The sequence below is a fragment of the Phalangium opilio genome, unplaced genomic scaffold (assembly GCF_054372755.1).
Source record: "Phalangium opilio isolate 3A_F unplaced genomic scaffold, DU_Popi_V2 ptg000041l_1, whole genome shotgun sequence".
NCBI lineage: Eukaryota > Metazoa > Arthropoda > Arachnida > Opiliones > Phalangiidae > Phalangium > Phalangium opilio.
In genome coordinates this window covers 6,669,328-6,694,089 of record NW_028324165.1, presented here as the reverse complement: position 1 = coordinate 6,694,089, position 24,762 = coordinate 6,669,328, and the positions used below count along the sequence as shown (strand labels likewise).

The following is a 24,762-nucleotide window of genomic DNA, read 5'->3' as shown; positions in this document are numbered from 1 at the left end:
GCTTTGTGCTGGTACACTTCTCTAGCTCGAAGAGAAGTAATATACTTCTGATGCAATGCATTTTTTATACATAGAAAACGACTTCAGTTTGAAATCAAATGAACAGAGTGGAAGAGGACACGCCCTTCGAAGCTTTACTAGCGGCAAAAATGGGTAAGCAAGCTTAGTGTGGACAACCATACGTAGTATAGATAAAGCATAGATTATTATTCTTCTTATTAGATTTATTGCTTCTATTGGATCCGCCATGAAACTCCGAAGATCAAAAGCGAAACATCCGTTACCTCATATCTATTAAAGTAACAAGGCTGGAAATTCTTAATTAATCATTTATTTGCATTATTAAAGACTTTAAGAAATTAACAGAGAAACGTGTACGAAAACGTGTATAGCACTCTGGAGCATAATATCTTTGACGTCTGAAGCGAGAAAAATTAATTCATTTTCAATATTAACTTTCAAATTAGACTAAAAACTAGTAACAATATTTGTAAAACTTGATGCAATTAAAATTCAAACCTAGAAAATTTGTCGTTACACGTTTTCGTACAGGTTTTAATGTTTTTGTAAAAATCATACTATCCATAAGAATTGTATTGCAAAAAAATGTTATATATGAAACTTTGTATATGCACGCATATTATCCAAAATATTTGTAAAACTTAATGCAATTAAAATTCAAAATGCAAAGCATTTACGGCGCTACCGTTTTCGTAAAGGTTTTTCTCATACATACATACTATATTTTATCTTTATTCATATTAAACAACGAAAAAAACCTCTCCATAAGAATTGGGTTGCAAATAAATCTAATGTCCAACTTTGAATATGCAGACATTGTTTTTCAAATAATACCTATTACCAAGAAGTGACATCTAGTTTATTAGAGAGAAGGTTTAAGATGCCTAAGATTTCGCGCGCCATAGTCCCAGTCCCCCTTTCAAAATACAAGGGGGGACGTAAAAGGAGGCCGGGCTATTTCGCAGCCTCTCCTCAGTCGGGTTCTAGCTAACTGAAAGCCGTGCAATGTGGTTCTAGCGAACTGAAGATACAAAATAGAGAATTTACTTCAGGGGAAAGCAAAAATTCGGGAGGAAATAAATTTAAAAGGATTTCTATTGTTCATCTTCAGTTCGCTAGAACCACATTGCACGGCTTTCAGTTAGCGAGAACCCTTTCAACTTTTGCCTCAGCGGGGCTTCGAAAATCGGCACGGTCGCTTCATTGTTAGTCTCGATGCTTGGTTCTCAGTTCGCTAGAACCCTTTTCACTGGAACTCGGCCTTTAAAAGGGGCTGATAAAAAGTGCCGCAGATAACACATTAATTGTAACTAACAATTTGGTGACTACATCGAATATGCTCCGAGTCTTATACCAATTAAGACAAAGGTCATTAATTAAATGGTATTTCCGCCACGATAGACCAATAGGAATATTACATGCTAAAAACAAACTTCCGGGGCATGCCCCCGTATTCAGTAGCGTCGCTAGGGTTTGAAATTTGGGGGGGGGGGTGGGGCTAAATCTGGGCAAACTAGTTATTATAAGAACTTAATAAAAAAATTCCATAACGGGTTCATTGGAAAATGTGTAGACTTTAAAACTATCCGTAAATTTGTGCCAACGTGAAATTATTCGTATTTTAAAGATATGCAACCTTTTATTGATAAAGACTTCGGAACCGATTATGAAGGATTTTCACTCGTCATTAGTTTATTTTCAGTTTTGGTTAGCTTTTAGTCCACATTATTGGGACTCCCTTCTGAAGAACATGAAACATTTTACTTGTCTCCATTAGGGTTCTAAATCGGTAAATTACCATGGTAATTTACACGGTAATTTACCAGGGTAACTGTAATTTACGATTTTCTCGGGTATATTACGAAAACGGTAATTACCCTGATAATTACCGGGGTAATTTAAGCTGGTAAATTACCACGATGGTAATTTACGCTGGTAAATTACCACGATGGTAATTTACCATCGAATTTTCATTTCCTTCACTTGGAAAATGGTCTAAAAGCTCTACCCGTGCATGCACACTTATTTCTTCCCATGAGACATGAGTAAGTCATAAAAGGTCGAACGGCAAGCGTGGGAAAAATTTTATTAAGAAAATGAAATTGGATTTTCTCGTCTATTCTTGTTGTCGAGTTCGTTTGCTTCAGCTGGAAAGCTGTAGTTGTTAGAAATTTCCAGAGATGGGCCCATACCGATACCAATACCGGCACCGAAATTTGACTAAACCGACATATCGGTATCGGTTTAAACTGGTATCGGCCCTTCTCTAGAATTTTGTTCTAAAACGTGAAATATAGTAGGGCTGTGCGAATAGTGGTTTTTCAAACCGAATCGAATACGAATCGAATAGTAAATCTCCTATTCGAAATCCGAATCGAGTACTCGTTCAAACGAATATTACTCGTTTTTCAAAAAAAGTAGTTCGAGTACTCGTTTTTTTTCGATTAATCGGTTTTACCAGACGAATATTCGTTTCAAAGCGATTAATCGTTTTCTAAATACACCTAGCAGTACTAGTTTTTAAAAGAGCACTCAAAAATTTTAATACTCGGTTTTATCAGACGAATATTCTTTTCTAAACAAGTAATCGTTTCCTAAATACACGTAGCAGTCTAAAATATTGTATTTCCCCATAGAGTGGAATTTTTCCTAAGACTGAGTAATTATTGAGAGGAAAAAAAAAACATCGCGAATTGCGCAATCGCGTTGAAATTCCATAAACAAAACAGCTTCATATATGTCATGTGACCACAGTCCCTCCCATTTCCAATCGAATACTCGTTTTCTATTCGAATTTAGCCCCTTGGATGCGAATACTCGGTTTAGGGAGATGTATTCGTATTTAAATCGGTTATTCGAATTTCTTTTCGAATAATCGTTTCGTAATTCGAATACTCGTTTTTTTCCAAATGGCAAATTCGATTCGTCGAATCGAATAATCGATTCGAATTAAACGAATACTATTCGAAAATTCGAGTATTCGCACAGCCCTATGAAATAGCAATAATTCGCAAAATTGGTAAGAAGAAGAAAGTGGATGATGCTGTTCAAAAGTATTTTGAGCTGCAAACATCAAAACTCGGTGTTTAAATAATGTACGATACTATTCTATAAAAAGAGTAGCTGTGTTCAAGTGATATTTTTCATTATTTAGCTTAAAAACGATCAATATAATTTAATTTTTGAATTTTAGTAAATTACCATGAACGGTAATTTACGCGGTAAATTACGGCGTAATTTACCATTTTCCAAAATTACCGTAATTTTCGAACCCTAGTCTCCATCTTCAAAATTGTACTATTTCATATTGAAATTCATCTCTGCTGAGATGAAACTTAACGAATCTATCATTATAATTTTTTATATAATGCTATAGAATTTTAGGTTGCTAACAGCAATTTTTTGGTAGGGTTTACGGATTATTTTGAGGGGGCTAAGTTTGGAATTAGGGGGGGGGGCCTATAGCCCCCCAAAAAAGGCCTAGCGACGCCACTGGTATAATTTCTCTCACTCCACGAGACAGCCCAGCTCACTGCATGTGAGATACTAGCCAACTCGGTCATGCCTCTAGCGGTGTTTCCTGGCTTAAGGGATATTATCCAGCACTTAGGCTTACCCCGGGAAGTTTGTTTTTCGTACTGGTCTAAATTGTTTCTTTGCCAATGGTCAACAATACTTTCTTCGGACATTCGATGTGTGCTTTTCTCTATTTGGCAAGTGCGCTTGCACTAAACTACATAGGTATGTTCCAAGGATCATCCTAGTATGTTCCAAGGTAAAGTTGAACGGATGGTACGAAAACAAGGCCTCGTAAAAGCGGAAAAATATACCAAAACGGCTATGATCGAAGTTTTATACACAGCTGCAATGAAATTTTATACAAAATAACATATTTTTCCTTGAACAGTTCGTAAAAAACAAGTTTTTTACGTTCAGTTGAAGCTAAAAGTACGTCAGCAACAGAACTGACTTCAAAATATATAAGCGAGAAAATCGACTTAATCGAATCATAACTCCCGCAGTTTCTGGCCTACCGAGTCTCGATCAGTTCAGTCAAAACTTCACCATGCAAATGAAACATCTAATATGTCTATGCCTCATGGCTATATCACTCGTGTTAAACATCAACGCTGCCGAATTAAAACCCGGTATGTATATATGGTTATCCAAACTAATTAGTTCTCAATTCGGCTCTAGTGTATCATTAGAAAAAAATTAAATCGCCTATAAGTTAAAGATTTCTTAAAATGTAGACCGTTTATGTTTTAAATAATGATTTTAGTGCTAGAAGATAAAATACAAAAATTTAGATGTTTCTCGGAGTTGAAAGCACTTCTTTCCCTTTTAATAGTATGCAAATTTTCTATTTCTTCCCTTGCTTTGAGTGTATAGTAAATACCGATCTAAGTATGTATGATCCGAAAAAACTAGCTGGTACATTAGTTCAATACTTAGGGTTCGTCCGCACTATGGCTTTTTTTCGCGTCGCAAGCTACGTAACGCTCGCGCGCGCGGTAAGGGCCGTCCACACTGAGCTTCGCTTTACCACGCGCTACTTCGCGTTGCTTCCGACAAGCGCGCCGCGATTCAGTGCAACGCGAACAATTTGCTTCGCTGTTCCGACTGAATGCAACCCAATACAAAGCGCGATTTTGACGTCATAGCAAACAAGGCGGATGATAACGCGTGTAGGTTGGTAAAACTGGCTAGTGCAGCATTAATTTTAACTAGGAGACGACGTAGGAAACATAAACGAAATATTTGGGTTTGAGATGTTTTTAGGATAGATTTGTTGATGGAGATTTTCATAATTGGATCCCAAAAGTGCACTTGGCCTATGAAATCAAACATGATACTCTATTCCTGAAATATATGCGCCTGTATTCAATTCGAGGTTTTTAACGTTATTGCCATTGGTTACTCCTCTTCTTGAAAAGTGCACCTCAAATTTCAGAGAGCCTTGGATTGTCTCTTTTCCAGAGTAATTAAATATCCTTCAAAATCGGAAGTCTCAAGACAGTTTAATATTTTAAATGCCTGAACAAGTCTGCAGGTTGGCTTTCCCTTCTCGTTTAATATTCCTTTCCTCTGATTGGTTGTCACTTGGTGCTTGCTAACCGCGACGCGAAAGTTTTTCGCTACTAGTCTATTCCTTCGCGCCCTGTAGCGTTCGACGTGCAACGCGAAGAAAAATGTTTTTGCTGCCAATGTGGATAGCGTTACGAATGCAAAACCGAGCAAAGCAACGCAAAGCGACGCGAAACGGCTCAATGTGGACGGCCCTGTACGTCGCTGACTCGCTTCGCTCGGATCGTTTACACTACAGAAATTCGCGCCAAAGCTAAGCTCGCAAGGCCTTGCAAACCTCGCGAAAATCTTTGGCGTGTCAATATTATATTTAGCCATAATAGGTAGCACAACCCAGCAATACAGCCGGTTGTGGTACTATTAGTGAATACAATGAATATTTTAATTGTAGACATGGAAAACGCTGGCAGTTTGAAATCAAATGAACGAAGTGGTCAATACGCCTTTCAAAAGAAACATAACTTGAAAAAGCAAAGATTTGCTGCCGGCATCTTTGGATCCGCTATGAGACTCCGAAGTTCAAACGCGAAACATCCGTTACCGCATATCTATTAAAGTAACCAAGTCTCGGAATTCTCAATTGATTATTAGCATTATGAAGAGTTTAAGAAATCAACAGAAAAACCTGTACGAAAACCTCTAGCACTCTAGACCGTAATATCTTCGAAAATACACATGTGTTTTTCAATCAGCTTTTAAATTGGGATTAATTAGTACATATTTTTGTGAAAAATCTCGGGTGCTACAGATTTTCGTACAGATTTTCCTTGAGTCTTTTAAACTCTCTATATTATCCTTATCCATGTTAAAAAATAGATCCATAAAATTTGTATTGTAAATCAAACTTAATTCCTATTGTTGGCTTTAAAAGTGTCAATTGAATTATAATCTTAATTTAGTTCAATAATTTCTAGTATATTTTGATCTTTAACCAATGGTTTCTAATTCTTAAAATGCATATAATATAATCAATGTTATAAAATATAAACCAATATAATAAAATATAATATAATAATATAAAATAATATAATATGCTATAATATTATAATATAATATAAAATAATAATATAATGAAATAAAATATAAAATAATAATATAATATGATGAAATAAAATATAAAATAATAATATAATATAATGAAATCAGAAGTAAATGAACCGAAGTTACCGGAGAGGGCAAAATTTGTATAATGCGTTTTCCATAACGTGGGGGTAGTAAAAATCAAGGTAGCTGTACCTCTACCTGAATCGTCTCGAAATTTAACGCTGGCACCAAAGACCATAGTTACAGCTTAGTTACAAATCCGCGCAATATCGTTAGTATGAATAAATAGTCGTTGTTTCAGAAATAGGCGTCTGCTTCTATCTTAGGAGCCTAGGCCCTAGGCTTACGTTCGATAATGGATGAAAACATATGGGATGATCTTTTGAAATACCTTTCAAATGTTAATCGACCATTTGTGACTTCAAGTCGGGAAAGATTTATTGAAATTCTAAAGTCAGACATTGGACAAAAGTATGTTAAAAGTATTCTTATCCTACTCGAAAAGTTTTTCAAAGAGTGTGAACCTCTCCCCAAAAGAATCTTCCGAGGGAAAAAGTCGCCATTTTTAAAAACTCTAATTCCCGGAAAATCCGGTTACTCGAACATTGGCCGCTTGGTGGCGTTTTCAAAATTGTTGTGACTCGAAAGAGCAGAGGAGCGAGACTATCGTCGGGGTTGAAATATGGGGGTTTGTGAGGAACTTGTGCTTAATGAATAAACAATAGGACTCCGGTAACTTCGGTTCATTTACTTCTGATGAAATATAATATAATATAATATAATATAATAATTTCCATTTTGATCTATAATGATTTGTCTTTTAGTAATGCACATAAATAAATGTTTATATATATATATACTTGTGTAATCTAAAGTATTTCACGCATTAAAATATCAAAAAATAATTGCGAACTATTATTTCAAACACATCACAATCTTCACATATTGTACATGAACATAGACACACAGTTCCAACATTCATGCTCTACCTAACTAAATAGAAAAACTTCAGGATTGTCCTTTCCTTCAAATATATTTACTAAACCTCGAGTTTCTATTGAACTTCTAAAAAATTCACGTGGACAGATATTTCTTGTAAGCTTCAAGGCGATGTAAGAACCCACATTTTTATTAACTAGATGGCCCAAGGGCTGGGCTCATAATAGTACCAGCAGGGATAGATAGACTTTTTTAAGACGGAATGGGTAACAGGGTTATTCGGGTGCGCGTCCTAGTCCACGACCCCCTTACCCGTGACGGAGGGGTATGAAAGAAGAGGCGGGTCTTATTTTTGTTATGGCGTTGTATGTATATCCGGGTCAAATAAACGTCGTCTGCCCCTTCGTCTGCCAAGTTGGAATGGGCTCGGATTGTAATTTTTGAAATAACATTGTTTAAAAATGGAAGTTACACAAGACATAGGGCTTGCAACTGAAAAAAAAACGGGGAAGACCCAAGAAAATTAAAAGTGAGTTAGAATTGAGTAAAAGTCTTCATAGATATTACAGCACGAACAGGTTTTAACCAAACTCTAAGCTCACAAAACTCCTGACCATTCACTAAGCCTTGGTTAACTTCATCAAATTCGTTTACAAAATCATGAGGATAGTAGAAATGATTGGCTTAAGAAAGAATTAGCGAACACTTTTCACCTTTACAGATGTACTCCAAATCCAAAACACCGGCACCAAATTCACTAACTACCTTCTTAATTGCTATTAAAAACAATTCCCGAATAATTACCGGACCCTCGCATTTAGACGGCTGCATTTTGAACCCCTGTGAAGACGCTTATCTGTACAACCATAGCCCACTCGATCCGCGCTCTATAGCTATAGCTATAGCGCGAGCAGCTTGCGTCGTGACGCGCGTGATCGAGTGGGCTATGGTACAACGCAAGAGGGGTCGTAGTCATGGCGACAGAGGTAAACAGGAATTACGTATTTTTGGCCCTCCCCGTCAGCAACGTCACCAATACGTAGTTTTTTTGAGCCAATAAGATAATTTAATTTTTTGGTTACGTGTTGAAGGAAGGGACTATATGCTCGTCTATGAGTCGGACTGAAGTAAAGGCCAAACATTGTTTATTCCGTCTTAAAAAAGTCTATCTATCCCTGGTACCATAAGTTAATTATGCCTCTAAGTACACAAATCGCTTCCACTTCTATGGCAATAGTGTTTGTCTGGCTCCCTTTAATGAAACTCTATACTCTCTCCGTATCATTTATCACCTCAACTTCAATACAAAATTGTACCGCCTAGCCTAGCGTTTCTTTTATCCCTTTTAGAATGTTTCAGGACTGAAACCGCCTCTATCTCACGAGAGAGAGAGGGATTTGGGGTTGCTCAAGTAAAATTCGTTCCCCCCCAGTGCCTGCCTATACGAAACGTAAAAATCTCCTTTATTCCACTTTATGATTTTTTTTCGTCTCGACCGCTTGGTGGATGCACCGCGACAGAAATTTCAAAATTTTCTCTCTTCGGATCTAAGCGCTATACGAGTTCTGACGTCACAGAAGCCTGCAGAAGATGCCCAGTTTTAACCCGTATTTGTGTACTTAGAGGCATTATTAACTTATGCTGGTACCAGTAATATTTTACTAGTAAACTACTAATTATTCAATGATTTAAATTATTTTACTCTAATTATTGCTCAGAACCTTTACTGTTACTGTATACTTAAAATACTCTAAATTACGCAATCGCTAAATACTATTATGTAATTAACCGACAATCTTTAATTACATCGAATAAAATAAAAAAAAAAGATCCTTTAATGGGGAGTTAATATTCCCTCTCCAGCCTAATGAATCCAAAAACCCATAAGAATCGCGCCATTTTAGTTTTAAATATTAGTCATTATCAGTCAAGGACTTATGATCCTCCAAGTTTGAAAGCATAATCAAAATGTTATCAACAATCTTTTGATTTACGACTTTACTGATTACTTAAAGGGTTCCTTCGGACCCTTAGACACATGGCCCCGCGGATTTCCATCCCCTCTTCATAGACGATCTTCCTCAACACTTTGCCTCACCGATTTCCGACCCCTAAGTAGTTCCCTCCTTGTTAATATCCCCCTTCTTTCACTCCCTCCCTCTGGTTAGGTAGGGGGGCTCGGAAATCCGCGGGGCCATGTGTCTAAGGGTCCGAAGGAGCCCTTTAAATTAAGGCTTTTAAAATATTCACGATGTCTTAGATATTTGAGGAACGAGATAATCGTAATTAAAAGCCGAGTCAAGTTGGACATTCTACATGAGAGGACACTTCCTTCAAGCATGGATTTGTATAAGCGATATCTAGTTTACTAGGGACGGGAGAAGGTTTAAATTCGCCACATTTCTAGCTTTATCTCCAGTCCAAACGTAGGTCCGGAGTTAATCCCCGCCGCCTCTAAATTACAACCAGCATCTCATTGGTTCTTGAAAACTCACGTCAGCGCAACCGACGCGAATGACGAAAATTACGTATTTTCCGACTGAGGAGAGGTGAAATAGCCTGGGCCTCCTTTTACGTCTCGCCTTGTATTTTGAAAGGGGCTCTGGGACTATGGCGCGCGAATACTTAGGCATCTTATTACTTCTCCCTAATGAACTAGTTATCACTTCTTGCAGAAGTATATAATACTCCTCTTCGAGAGAAGTGTTGTATACCCAAAGCGGGGTAATTACCAACATCCCTTAACATTTGGAGCAAGGTTACTAAACCGAATAATATACGCGATAAATAGTTCCCTCAACCAATAACTACCTCAGCCTGTGAGAATTCAACCAATAGAGCTACCACGGTTCATGACGTCAGTGCCTAGGTAAACGTCACTGGCTTAGTTTTGACAGTTGGCGGCATTGTTTGGTACCACTTTGGTTCTATGGGCAAATACCATGGGTAACGTCACACTATGGCTTCTGAGATAGCTCTATACCGTAGAGGTAAGAGGTTCAGGCTAGCAGACGCCACTAAACCAATGGCGGATGGCGCAGTAGACTAGTCCTTGATTGTTTTTAAGAATAAATAAATGCTAATTAATTTTTGATAAGAGATAATTTTTTTTTAATTCTTAATTCCTTTTATATTTAGAAGAAGGCCGTTGTTTTAAGGTATAATGTAATGCTACTTGAAATTTTCCTTTAAAATCCCTATAGAACTTAAGATGGACAATATAACCTCAAAAATTTTCAATCAAAACAATTAATCACTATATTAGTAACGAGGGCAAACTATCAAAAGAAAACACACTTTTTAATCTTACAGTTACACAATAAATTAACCCGTTAAGATTACGACGGTATTTAGGCCTAGGTTATCGGAATTTCCTGCATAACAAATTGTTGATTTGTTATTTGTTACTATACTGAGACATTAAAAACAAGAAACGTTCCGATTACGAAATATTACATCTGTGTTACTAATGAATCTTGGAAAAAAGCTGCTAAAAGTACTAAATGACATTGGTCCTATTTAAAGATTAATTCATTATGATCAGGGAAATTTCATGACTAATCCCAAGAAATTTCATGTTTTACAATTAAAGGCACGTTCAGACTTCACCAAAATGTTACATTCAAGTTGGCGAAGTCGCTTAGACACGTGACAACAACTACGTAAAATATTCGCGGGTTTAGTTTAAAATTGTTCTGTTTCGTTGCTCAATGTCGAGATGGCGCCACGTCATAGCTTACTCGATCATGCCTATGTTACTGAGCGTGATCATAATCATATGAGTTATGGCTGCATTAGCAGACGATACAAGAAAAGTTTTGGGATTCTTAGCACGGTATTTGTTTATCATTTTGAATGAGCAGCTATTTTAATATTCAAAAGTCCAGGCTCAAAGATCACCAAATAAACGACTCGTTTTCAGTTTCGTCGTTCAGTGTGGAGATGGCGCCACCTCGTTAGCGTCGCTTCCTTAGCCATAGCTCACTGGATCATGCCTTAGTTACTGAGCGTGATCATGTGAGCTATGGCTGTATTAGCAGATGCTATTATGAAAAGTTTTAGGATTCTAGGTACGATATTTGTTTATCATTTTGAAGGCTCAGTTATTTTAATAATCAAACGTCTAGGCTCAAAAATTATAACACACGCGACTCGTTTTAAGTCGTCTGCTCTAAACGTCTGAACAGGGAAAAAGACGTTCGGCGACGCGACCGAAACGAAATTAACGAGGCAACCGACAGGAACTTAAGATTTTACCAGGGATAGATAGACTTTTTTAAGACGGAATAAACAATGTTTGGCCTTTACTTCAGTCCGACTCATAGACGAGCATATAGTCCCTTCCTTCAACACGTAACCAAAAAATTAAATTATCTTATTGGCTCAAAAAAACTACGTATTGGTGACGTTGCTGACGGGGAGGGCCAAAAATACGTAATTCCTGTTTACCTCTGTCGCCATGACTACGACCCCTCTTGCGTTGTACCATAGCCCACTCGATCACGCGCGTAACGACGCAAGCTGCTCGCGCTATAGCTATAGAGCGCGGATCGAGTGGGCTATGGTTGTACAGATAAGCGTCTTCACAGGGGTTCAAAATGGAGCCGTCGAAATGCGAGGGCAAGGTAATTATTCGGGAATTGTTTTTAATAGCAATTAAGAAGGTAGTTAGTGAATTTGGTGCCGGTGTTTTGGATTTGGAGTACATCTGTATAGGTGAAAAGTGTTCGCTAATTCTTTCTTAAGCCAATCATTTCTACTATCCTCATGATTTTGTAAACGAATTTGATGAAGTTAACCAAGGCTTAGTGAATTGTCAGGAGTTTTGTGAGCTTAGTGTTTGGTTAAAACCTGTTCGTGCTGTAATATCTATGAAGACTTTTACTCAATTCTAACTCACTTTTAATTTTCTTGGGTCTTCCCCGTTTTTTTTTTCAGTTGCAAGCCCTATGTCTTGTGTAACTTCCATTTTTAAACAATGTTATTTCAAAAATTACAATCCGAGCCCATTCCAACTTGGCAGACGAAGGGGCAGACGACGTTTATTTGACCCGGATATACATACAACGCCATAACAAAAATAAGACCCGCCTCTTCTTTCATACCCCTCCGTCACGGGTAAGGGGGTCGTGGACTAGGACGCGCACCCGAATAACCCTGTTACCCATTCCGTCTTAAAAAAGTCTATCTATCCCTGATTTTACTCTATAGGGAGCTAACAGTTCTGACCCTGAAACGTCACACCCTTCTATCTCTTACTGGAGTTTCATACCCCTAACGGTTGGAAACAGTATTCTACGCGCAAAAATGCCAACCAGAGAGGGGCTGAGTGACGTCAGACTATCTCTTCCCCCTAGCCAGTTGTTAGCTCCCTATAGTCTGAGTGGGCATTAAGAAGTATTCAGACTTGTCCTTCTAAAGTGCAGGAATTGATTTGAGAATTTTTAGTGATTCAGCATAGAGACGCAGTTTCAATTCATACACCGGTAATATAAATTAATCTCGGGCTATTAATTTCTTTACACGTCTGTTAATTGTTAATTAGTTCTTTCAAGCAAGCATAAACTTCGATAACAGACATCCTATACGTTCTATCTTTAATCAACGCGATAACCGAAGTCATGGTTAAGCTAATAATATAATCGGAAGTGGATTAAACGAAGTTAATTAAAGGGAGAATGAAATGGTCAGACAAGAATTTTATAACCAGTTTTATCTTGATAAAATCATTAATATAAAAATTACCAAAACATTTCCGTTAATTTTATATAATTTAATTCAAAGATTCCAAGAACACTCAGTCTGTATGAAATGTTTATAAGTGTCTCTGACCGTTTTGTGTTTAATTTAAATAACTATAATTTGGTAGTGTACATCCTCCTTTAATCTATTGTTTTCGGCTATCAACGTCTTGAGAGATTAGACGATTTATTCAAAAATTAATTGCTTATTTCACGCACAATGGCAAGCGTTTCATAATGGAAGAATGCCATTGGCGCCAAACCAAATGCATCGACTGTAAACATAACTCAAGCGAGAAAGGTCAATTAGATTTCATAATTTTACCTAAGCCTAACTTTAAGCGAAGTCATGAAACCGTAGCGATATAATATTGTTGAAGAGAAAGTCATATGATTATTTCTATTCACCTGCCAAGGCCCAAGGGTAATATATGAGGATGAACCAAATACATAGCGTTTCTGATAATTCTGGTATAACTTAAGGGGAATGTTCTTTGGGAAATTGATTTTAAGTCGAAAATGTCGTAACTTCTATGACATCCATTTTGCTCCAAGGGACACCCTGTTTTCGAGTTATGATTTGATGGGTGTTTTAGGAATGACCCCTTAATTAAATTAGAAATTTTTGTCTAAATCAGTTTCTTAATTAAATTTAATTAAGGGGTCATCCGTAAAATACTTCAACAACATTGTTGTTGGAGTATTTTACGGATCAACAACAATCGTAACTCGGAAACAGTGTCCCTTGGGGCAAAATGGATATATAGATGTATAGAACATTTTCGACTGAAAATCTATTTCCCAAAGAACATCACCCTTAATTTATGCCACCAGACTTATCAGAAACACCCTGTATGCTTTTGTTCAAAGAATCTCCAGCTAGTTTCGTATCACCAGGAGTTATTTATTTGTTTGTTTGTTTGTATGTTAGTTCTTTATGTTCTACACAGTGACAATTCGTTAATATTCAAATTTCATTAATTAACCATAAGTTCATAAGATATCTTTCATAAGTTTGTCACTGGTTATTGAGAGCTTGTCATGAAGTGACGTAGGTGAAACGTCATAGATTCTCGTAAATGCGCTGTCAAAGGCTTAGTAATACAGACTAAATAGGAAGATATAAGTCCTGCAAAATTAACCATCCGAGTGTAGTACTTCAACTCTCGCTTGTCGTTCTCGAACTAGTTATCTCGAGCTGTAAGTCTCAGGATAGCATAACGAAGTATAAGTAGTGTCATACTTATCACGAAACATATCTTATAAACTTATGATTAAACTGCATGTTTGATATTAATTTGTAACACAAGGTTAATTTATGATTGTATTTGTAGCACAAACCAGCTTAATGCCTTAATGGAGGGGATCCAATCGCTTCAGCCAAATACAACTGCTATGTACATGCGCTCATTACAAACATGGCCCGCGATTTAATGAGGCAGTCAGTTAATTAACGCTAATTTATAGCTTAGAATGTTCAAAACGGCTTCGCCGAAACCCGAAATTCGGTATTTTTCTTTGCAATTGCCTTATCGCTTAAAAATGTTAACTTGGCGACAGTATACTCGTGTAAAAAAAGAAAGATTTCCGTTTTTGTTTGATGTTAGTTAAAAGCTCAGTAATTTGAGATTTTCCAAGCATTATCTCGCAATAGTCTTTATCTTTCATTGAACAAAAAAGGGTTTTTAATGTTCTTGCCAAAAATAAAATAAACTAAGATTGCGAGCTACAAGTTCGAAGAAATAAAAGGTCATAGATTCTAATCTTAATTATTTCTTACTAACTTTTGGGAAGTAAATTTAGTAATTAACCATAGTGCACCCTATTTCTAAACTATTCCTTAATTAGTATAATGACCTTAAAGGGGAAGTGCCATGATATATTCTTCAAGAGAAGTCCATCTAATGTCTTTCAATCCCCATACCCAATTCGAGAAGCGATATCTAGTTTACTAGGGAGAGCAGGTTTAAATTCGCCACATTTATAATCTAGCTTTATCTCTAGTCCAATTCACGTAGGTCCGGAGTTAATCCCGGCCTCTAAATTACAACCAGCATCTCATTGGTTCTTGAAAACTCACGTCAGCGCGACCCGAATGACGAAAATTACGTATTTTCCGACTGAGGAGAGGCGAAATAGCCCGGCCTCCTTTTACGCCCCCCCCCCGTTGTATTTTGAAAGGGGGACTGGGACTATAGCGCGCGAATACTTAGGCATCTTATACCTCCTCCCCAATAAACTAGATATCGCTTCTTGCCCAATTAATGTTCATCAGGTTAAATACTTGAGCATCATGTCAATAATAAGACGAGGTTAATTTCTCGCTCACAATGCCAAATTCATTTATAGTAAAATATTTAATTTTTAAGCGTAATATCAAACCCAATTTAAACCAATAATGTTAATAAGCATAGTTTATCAAACTCATTAACACAAGCTTAAGCCTAACTCAAAGACCTGTGTAGGGTATAACAGTTTAAACATAAGTTTATAAGACATGCTCCATAAGAATGACACTACCTATACTTCGTAATGGCTTACAGCTCGAGATAACTAATTCGAGAACGACGGAAGCGAGAATTGATTAACTACACTCGGTGGTTAATTAATTTTGCAGGACCAAGTTCCATCTTCCTATTTAGTCTGCATTACTAAGCCTTTGACAGCGCCAAAACCAGGCGTATGTCGCTTTACCTCGAATCTATGACCTACTTCAATCACTTCATGACAATCTCCAGTTTCTAAGTTACCAGTGACAAACTTATGGAACATATCTTATGAACTTATGATCTAACTCATTAACACAAGCTAAGCCTAACTCAATTATCTGTAGTGTATAACAGTTTAAATTCTTTATAAGTTAAAAAATGTTAAAAACTATAAAAGAAATACCCGAAATTTTTGTGTTAAGCCTAGAGAAGATTAATAATACTGGCGAATATGGCACATGTACTATAAAATAAGCTTCAAGGCCACGTGTTTCAGCAGCAAACAGCCTGGTTAGATATTTTATAATCCTCGCAGACCCTTCTGACATTCTTTTTTTTTTTTTTTTTTTGTTCGCTAGCTAATATAAATTAGCTTAGAGAACCTTCAACACAGTTTTTTATTCATCTTTTTCTTCTTTCAAGTATAATATAATGCATAGGATATGCGTTTGCACACTCGATTATTAAAAGGCTTACAAGTTACAACACCCTAAAGGGACACTTACGACACGAGACTACCAGAAAGTTCAATATCGAAACATCCACTGTATCACTGTCGGTAATTTATTTATTTTAACGCGTATATTAAAACACGTTGAACTATGAACTGAACCCTTGGCAGCTTTACCAGTAATCAGTGAGCACTGCGCATTGATACATGATAGGGAGTTAACAGTTCTGACCCTGAAACGTCACATCCTTCTATCTCTTACTGGAGTTTCATCCCATAACGGTTGGAAACAGTATTCTACGCGTAAAAATGCCAACCAGAGAGGGGCTGAGTGACGTCAGACTAACTCTTCCCCCTAGCCAGTTGTTAGTTCCCTATTGTATGCCCGTGAGATATAGCTCAGACCATGAACGCTGTATCTCTAAAGGGACTGGTAAACGGGATAGATTTTTCTCTATAGCACGTTTGCTTTGAAATTAAAACTGTTTTATTTATTTTGTAAAGAAAACAGTTGAAGATTCACAAAAGACCAAACCGGCCTTGAGTGTTCCCATATTCACAGCCCCCCATCCCTTCCCCCAAAGCTATGCGAGAGAGGACTCGGTTTTTACTGAACAGTGGAAGGCGGGCAATATCCGATCCCTTTAGAGATCCAGCGTTCATGCTCAGCCTCCCTAATCATGGACAGGCAACTGAATAGACCTTTCCAACGTAAAAAAGGGGGTGGGTAACCCTCAACATCGGGTCGTACAAGGGGTTTGATACCATGAACGCCATCCGTCTCTGCTCCCTCTCATGATACAAGAGACTACAGCGCAGCCTGCGCAGGTGCCAAAAAAAGCGAGATGAAAAGTAAAATTTTAGCCCCGTTCCGTGTCTTCCCCTCTTAGCTACATCGCAACGGTCTATTGAGGAAAAACTGAACACCGAAGTAAATACTTCTGGGCGCATTTAAGTATCCATTTAAACTTAGTGAAAGTACGGGTGGAGGCGTGGGGTTGGTTGGAGTCGCATCTGTATTGCAAACTCCGAAAGGAATTAACAATATATAGGAAGGATGCTTCAATGGAAACCGTCTCATTTAAAACGGCTAACCGCTCGTAAAAAACATACGCGCATCTACATTGGGCCAGCCAGCTTTTTATTATTTTAAAAAAATAATAATGCAGATGTATTAAGTTAGGCGGTTAGGCTAAGGCTTTTACGTTCATTATTTATAAAATAAAATTGATTTGAAGTTTATACCAAAAACCAACCACAAACTGTTCATTTGATTTGATATGTTTATATTATTTGTAAAATGGGTTTTGATGTCATGATATTGTTTAATTAAAAGTTAGTTTGACGGGGGGGGCTGGGGAAAGGCCACTAATTATAATGTCGATTAAAATGTCTGCCTAAACAATTAAAGAGATATGAAATAACACGTGTTGCTATGCGGCGAAATTCGCTATTTTTAAACAATTAGTTTTATAAGTTAATTTATCTTTAATCAGTATGAATTTAAGATGTGTTTAAATTATAATTATGTAACTGCTAGCTTTTAGATAACTTTTAACATGTTTGAGATATGGTCATTATAGGTGAAAACATTCATTTTCTCGTATTTTTCAGGATCCGAAAACCGTTGTTTTATTTAAAAAAAAACCAAACCCACCGGGTTTTATTGGGTTTTTAGGGCAAAATGATATAAGAGCTACATTTTCGACTCACTCAAAATCACCTGTCAGTAGAGAATCGTGGATAAATTGACACTATTTTTAGGTGTATAATAAATAATTTCGGCCAAATTTTAGCCTTGTTAAACTAATTGGAGGAAATCCATGGAATATGTTTTACATTTTTGGCGTTTTTAAACTTGAATTTGGGAGAGTTTCCTGAAGTGTAATGAGGTTGTGGTGAAGTCAAATGGAGGTCAAAAACGAGAGCTTTAAAATACGGGGCCAGAATTATAGAAAGTTTCAAAAAATATTTTAGATTTAAAAAGATAAAACTAAAATCTAAAAAAAAAATATTGAATTGCCTTAACTTTAATAAAACGTTCAAAGATTTTGACCGAATTCTTGTCAATCTAAGCTCTTAACTTTCCCCAAAAGAACCTCAAATTAATGTCATTAAATTTTCACAAGTTCAATGCGAATTTTAAAATCGCTATCGTGTAAAAACCTAGGTTGTCACAGATGTAGTTTTCCCCGACTGTCTAAAACACCCCAAACCCAGAACTACCCATAAAAACACCCAAACATTAATCCCTGAACTACCCATAAAAACACCCAAACATTAATCCCTGAACTACCCATAAAAACACCCAAACATTAATCCCTGAACTACCCATAAAAACACCCAAACATTAATCCCTGAACTACCCATAAAAACACCCAACAAAACCACCCAGAAGTACCCATAATAACACCCAACAAAACCACCCATAACTACTCATAAAACACCCCAAAAACAAACCCAGAACTACCCATAAAAACACCCAAAAATTAAATCCAGTACTACCCATAAAAACACCCAGAAAATAAACACAAAACTACCCATAAAACACCCAACAAATCCACCCAGAACTACCCATATTAACACCCAACAAAACCACCCAGACCTACCTTTGAAAACACCCAGAATTACCCATAAAAATACCCAACAAAACCACCCAGAACTACCCATAAAAACACCCAACAAAACCACCCAGAACTACCCAAAAAAAGCCCAACAAAACCACCCAGAATTACCCATAAAAACACCCAAAAAACCCAACAAAACCACCCAGAATTACCCATAAAAACACCCAAAAAACCAACCCAGAACTACCCATAAAAACACCCAACAAAACCACCCAGAACTACCCATAAAAACACCCAACAAAACCACCCAGAACTACCCATAAAAACACCCAAAAAAACAAACTCAGAACTACCCAAAAAATTTACCCAGAACTACCATAAAAACACCCAACAAAACTACCCATAAAACACCCAACAAAACCACTCAGAATTACCCAACAAACCACCCTGAACTACCCAACAAACAACCCTGAACCAAAAGCTTTTGCCTGAACTACCCATAAAAACACCCAAAAATTAAACCCACAACTACCCATAAAAACATTTAAAAAAACTACTTACATTTATCCATATTTCGAATTAAAAACGAACCGTATACGTAATATAATATCACAAACAATCCTAAAATCACCGCCGCACATTCATTTTCAAAATAAAATAAATCGTAGTATGCCCCAATAAAAACGGGGATTTCACTACTACAACATAAATTGTTTAACGAGGGCAGATTCAACGCGACTCGAGTCGCTGCTAATCACAAAACATTACGCACTGCACTGACTTACTCCAACTCTCTAGTCTGTTACACAAGTGGCAAAAGGAAAAAAAGTGTTCTTTTAAAATTCGAGAACTACAAGAGCTAACAGGTGGGAGGGAGGCAACCGGGGGAGAGAATGAAAACCGAATTTTTGATGAAGTTACGTGTGGTGTTAAGTCACGCCGCCTAACTTGGTAACTTTACTCCGGCCGCCGCAAAGAGGTCCGGACTGTTTTATGATACGTCATTTTTTTCAAGTTCCCCGTTCGGTTGGTTCTACTCGACTGTAAATCCTCGTTAAATTATTACTAGGCTTAGCTGAGCATGCACCACCCTTTAGACAAATAGTAAATAGTAGCCTAATTTAATTGGACACTAATTTTGATGGTCAAACACCAAGGGGAGAGTTACTAGCTATTTTATAAACTGATTAAATTGGTTTGAAAAAGTTTATTCAATGGTAAATTCACTAAATTCTCGTTAAATTATTGCTTGTTAAGCATCACATGGTGTTTCTGATAAGTCTGCCATAAAATTCTACAGGGCCGGTAGGCCCTTGTAGATATGACTTGATACTCTTTTGTAACGTTAAATCAAAATTCACATGCTTTCACCAATTTTCCTATGGAGATTAACATGGGGTTTTTCGTGATATTTAACCACCTCTAACTGAAAAACTAGAGCGAAGTTACTTTTCGGAATACCCTTAATTTAACAATTAAGTATTCAGGGTGTGCGATCGGCTAGTCTAATCAGAAACAATTAAGTCTAAGTATGTTAATTTTAGTTAATTACAGAAGTACTTGTTTCGACCATCGTGATTGGACATAATAATAATGCTAGAGCTCTTCGAAAACTCAAAATAACCAAGTATCTAAGGTGTAGTGGTTATCACGTCCGCTTTACACGCGGAAGGTCCCGGGTTCGAGCCCTGGTAGATACATGTTTTGACCATCGTGATTGGACATAATAATAAGCTAGATCTCTTAGGAATCTCAGTATTACCAGGTATGTGTAGTGTAGTGGTTGTCTCGTCCGCCTAACACGCGGAAGGTGCAACGTTTGGGCCCTGCTAGATACATGTTTTGACCATCGTAATTGGACATAATAATAAGCGGTAAAGAAAACATAATTACTCAAAATTTAATTACATTAAGACTGAAGCGACAGATATTATATAAAAACGTCTTGGTTTGGACCAAGGCCGAAAAAACAAACGATATGTGTGAGGTTTATCAATTGACTGAAGTTTCAGATATTGAAATTTTTTCTAGTTATTTTTATACACTCAATCCTTAATCAATATTTAATTCAATCAACTGATTTTACTGTTAATCGACCTAGTCCCTCTAAATTAATTGAAAAAATTACATATCTACGCTTTTTCAAGAACAATTACATTTTCCGAAAACATTTTATCATGAAATTAATTATTTTGAAGGGATTTCGTGTCGATACTCACTAACTTGTGAGCATCTTGACCGACATAGTTTTAATTGTTGCTGGCTTGACAAATTTTCAAGTTTGCACCAAAAGAAGTTTAAATCTGTTTTAAGTTGTTGATAAGACTGTCGTTTAGAGTGAATGTCGTCTACTTAAGACAAAGCAACAAAGTTTATCCTGTGTGGTAAAGGGTAAAGATCACATGAACAGAAATACCTCTCAGACTTGTTATATTCATTTCCCGCGGAAATAGTATGGTTAAACAAATAATTCATTACTAGTTATGCCAAGAAGGTCACATTTAACTCCGACACCCCCTCCCTTCCTCTATTTTCCCAATATATGGCATTTTATAATCACCAGTGGTTTCAGTGTATGGGTCGTCTCAGCCGTCGCAACACACTCAGCCAATATTACCATAGACTGAGTTATGACCAAGAAATTCTTAAGTACGGAAAAGGAAGTTCCAGTGCAACTTTACCATCAAAGAGGCGACAATAGAAATGTTGCATTTCGATATACGAAATTAAATGTATAAATTCGCGCAACACCCTTGTTTGGCATCCACGATCAAATATTTACATTTTCCATTCGAGTTATGCCAAAGTTCGCTTACTTTTTTTTAGACATCCAGTAGAACATTTCAAATATTCAATACTGTATCCTCAACATGATAAATTAATTTCACGATAGAATGTTTTCGGAAAATGTAATTGTTCTTGAAAAAGCGTAGATATGTAATTTTTTCAATTAATTTAGAGGGACTAGGTCGATTAACAGTAAAATCAGTTGATTGAATTAAATATTGATTAAGGATTGAGTGTATAAAAATAACTAGAAAAAATTTCAATATCTGAAACTTCAGTCAATTGATAAACCTCACACATATCGTTTGTTTTTTCGGCCTTGGTCCAAACCAAGACGTTTTTATATAATAAGTAGGTTGTTCTTTGGACAATTTTGAGTCGAAAATGCAACTACTTTCTCCATTTGAGTGTTTTACGGATGACCCCTTAAATTTAATATAAGAAACTGAAAGACAATGCTTATTTAATTAAGGGGTCATCCCTAAAACACCCATCAAATCATAACTCGAAAACAGTGTCCCGTGTGGCAAAATGTGATAGAATATTTTCGACTCAAAATCGATTTCCCATAGAACATCCCCCTTAATTTATAACGACAGACTTATTAGAAACACCCTGTATAGTTAAATGGAAAATAAATAAATAGTATATTGAGTATGAAATATTTGAATTTGATGGTCAAAACTGAAGGAAGAGTTACTTGCACATTTAAAAATTTTATTTTTAACAAATTAACCTTTGACCAGCTGATTAAATTGGATTAAAACGTTTCTGTACTTTCCACTGTGAAGTGATTAAATTTAACTGGACTATATTAAAAATTGATTAGAGTAATATAATCGCAATCTATGCTTCAATAGAATGGTACTGAGAGGGCCCAGAGGGGAGGAGGTACGGGGGGCGTGACGTCAATGTTGGTATAGTATAAATTGTATCTCCTGAGCTGACGACTTCCAACATGGTTGCCTAAAACCGAGGTAAGAGATAGGAGGGTGAGACGTGACGAGAGAGTTCCTAGTAGCAGACTAAATTTTCCTTCATAATTTCAACTAGGAGTTAGGATCCTACGCGAGACCAGGAGATGTAACTTCGCGGCGGAACTGACAACATATTTGTCTTTGGGCCAGTCTGGAAAATAAGGATATTTTTTAAACTAGTCCTTGGGACCAGTGACCCCAATAGTGCCCGAAATAATTTACTGGTCTCCGGACTGGTCCCAGCCTTTGTTCTCCTAAAGATTTGCAATTAATAAACTGGTCCCGAGGACCAGTAACCCTCACTTCTTGAATTAAAAAACTAGTCCAAGCAATTAATAAACTGGTTTTGGACCAGAGGAAGTGTGCTATTTCCCATACTGCTGGGCTTTTGAATAAAGCGTAGTCTGCTGCGTCGTCTGACGGTGTTTTTGTTTCTCTACAATCATAGCCCACTCGATCACGCGCTCGACAACGCAACCGTCGTGTTGCGTTTGATCGAAAGGCTATGCTACAAGTAATTAATGGAATAATCTATTGTTCCCTGCTGGTGCTTTTACATCCCAATAGAGCTATCTCAGTTGTGACGTCAGTGTGTAGGTAAAACGTCACAGGCTTAGCTTTGACAGAGGGCGGCCGTGTTTGGTACCGCGTTGGTTCTACGGGCAAATAGCATGAGTGACGTCACACTAAGGCCGCTTTTGAGATATCTCTAATCAAAGGGCGCCGCGTAACAACAAATCTCGAAAAATGTAAATCATTGAAAGGTTTTACGTAAAACAGTAGCGTAATCTTGAAATTGTTGAAAGATTATAATTAATACAGCACTTGAAAAATTTGCTCTAGACCACGTGTCGATATTCCATTAGAGGGATTAACATTTTTATCATTCAAATTTTGATAAAATGAGAAATTAACTCGCAGCACTTCAACAAAGAAGTTACGAGGTCGAAATCCAAACACACTCTTGAAGGTTAGAATGCAAACACAAATAGACTATTCCAATAATTTCAGAAGAGAAAAAAAAACACTACTGCGGTGGGGGAGGTGACCTTCTTGGGTTAATATGCCCCTTGCGTCAAGAAGCACCACCGCCAGTCTGGGAAATAGCACACTTCCTCTGGTCCAAATTATTAATTGCTTGAACTAGTTTTTTAATTCAAGAAGTGGGGGTTACTGGTCCTCGGGACCAGTTTATTAATTGCAAATCTATAGGAGAACAAAGGCTGGGACCAGTTCGGAGACCAGCTTATTATTTCGGACTCTAGGGTGGTCACAGCTGGTCCCAATGGACAAGTTTAAAAAATATCCTTATTTCCCAGACTGACCACCGCTAGAGGCAGTGCGAATCGGCTGCTACCCTCCCGCAGCGTGTGTTGTGAACACGGGCTACGTCTGACGTTGCCTCTTGGTTGGCGCCAGTAATTCAAATACTTCAAGTAATTAATGGAATGGTCTATTAACTAAACGATTTCGAAGAAAGAATCTAGATGTTAAAGAGCATCCAAGATGGCGACAGGCTGACTCAGCTAGCCTTCAACCAAAGAGGATATAAAGAGGGGGAATAGAAGGCTTGGCTGGAGCTTGAAGGAGAGAGGTATGGGGCTAAATTCATGCAATGTGTCGGGCCAGAAAACCAACTATATACTCGGACTCGGGCCGGGTTTCGGACTTTTTCAAAATGCTAAATCCCGGGCCGGGCCTAAAAAACTCGGCCCGTGCAGGTCTCTGCACGGAACGGCACCATAGTCCTCCCAGCCAGTATGGGAAATAACTTAAATAAGGATATTTTTTAAACTAGTCCACGGGACCGGTGACCCCCTAGTGACCTAAATAATAAACTGGTCTCCGATTTATTTATTTATTTTATTTCAAAAATTTTCGTCCTCCCCGGCGGGGAATCGAACCCCGGTCGCCCGCGTGACAGGCGGGAATACTCACCACTATACTACCGAGGACTTGTCACTCGATAATTTAAATTAACCAAAGTTTCCGATTAATTTATTTTATTTTATTTCAAAATGTTTCATTCTCCCCGGCGGGGAATCGAACCCCGGTCGCCCGCGTGACAGGCGGGAATACTCACCACTATACTACCGAGGACTTGTCACTCGATAATTTAAATTAACCAAAGTTTCCGATTAATTTATTTTATTTTATTTCAAAAAATTTCATCTTCCAGGGCGGGGAAACGAACCCCGGTCGCCCGCGTGACAGGCGGGAATACTCACCACTATACTACCGAGGACTTGTAGCTCGATAATTTAAATTAACGAAACTTTCCGATTAATTTATTTTATTTTATTTCAAAATGTTTCATCCTCCCCGGCGGGGAATCGAACCCCGGTCGCCCGCGTGACAGGCGGGAATACTCACCACTATACTACCGAGGACTTGTCACTCGATAATTTAAATTAACCAAAGTTTCCGATTAATTTATTT

At 37.4% G+C, this 24,762-nt stretch overlaps 1 protein-coding gene and 3 non-coding genes across 5 annotated transcripts in view; all 4 read right to left on the bottom strand.

The window, feature by feature from the left end:
• LOC149679636 (G protein-activated inward rectifier potassium channel 3-like) overlaps positions 1–24,762 on the bottom strand; it is a 55,645-nt gene that overhangs the window by 18,175 nt on the left and 12,708 nt on the right. The window contains exon 1 of one of the 2 annotated variants that reach the window (XM_089835445.1): positions 19,121–19,534. The exons of the other annotated variant lie outside the window; for it this stretch is intronic. The gene's annotated coding sequence lies outside the window, so the exon portion shown is untranslated. Of the gene's footprint in view, positions 1–19,120; positions 19,535–24,762 lie in introns of those variants that run through there. 2 annotated transcript variants of the gene reach the window in all.
• TRNAD-GUC (transfer RNA aspartic acid (anticodon GUC)) lies at positions 24,207–24,278 on the bottom strand. Its single transcript has one exon. It is a non-coding gene; the product is annotated as a tRNA-Asp (tRNA).
• Positions 24,352–24,423, bottom strand: TRNAD-GUC (transfer RNA aspartic acid (anticodon GUC)). Its single transcript has one exon. It is a non-coding gene; the product is annotated as a tRNA-Asp (tRNA).
• On the bottom strand, positions 24,642–24,713 carry TRNAD-GUC (transfer RNA aspartic acid (anticodon GUC)). The gene has a single exon. It is a non-coding gene; the product is annotated as a tRNA-Asp (tRNA).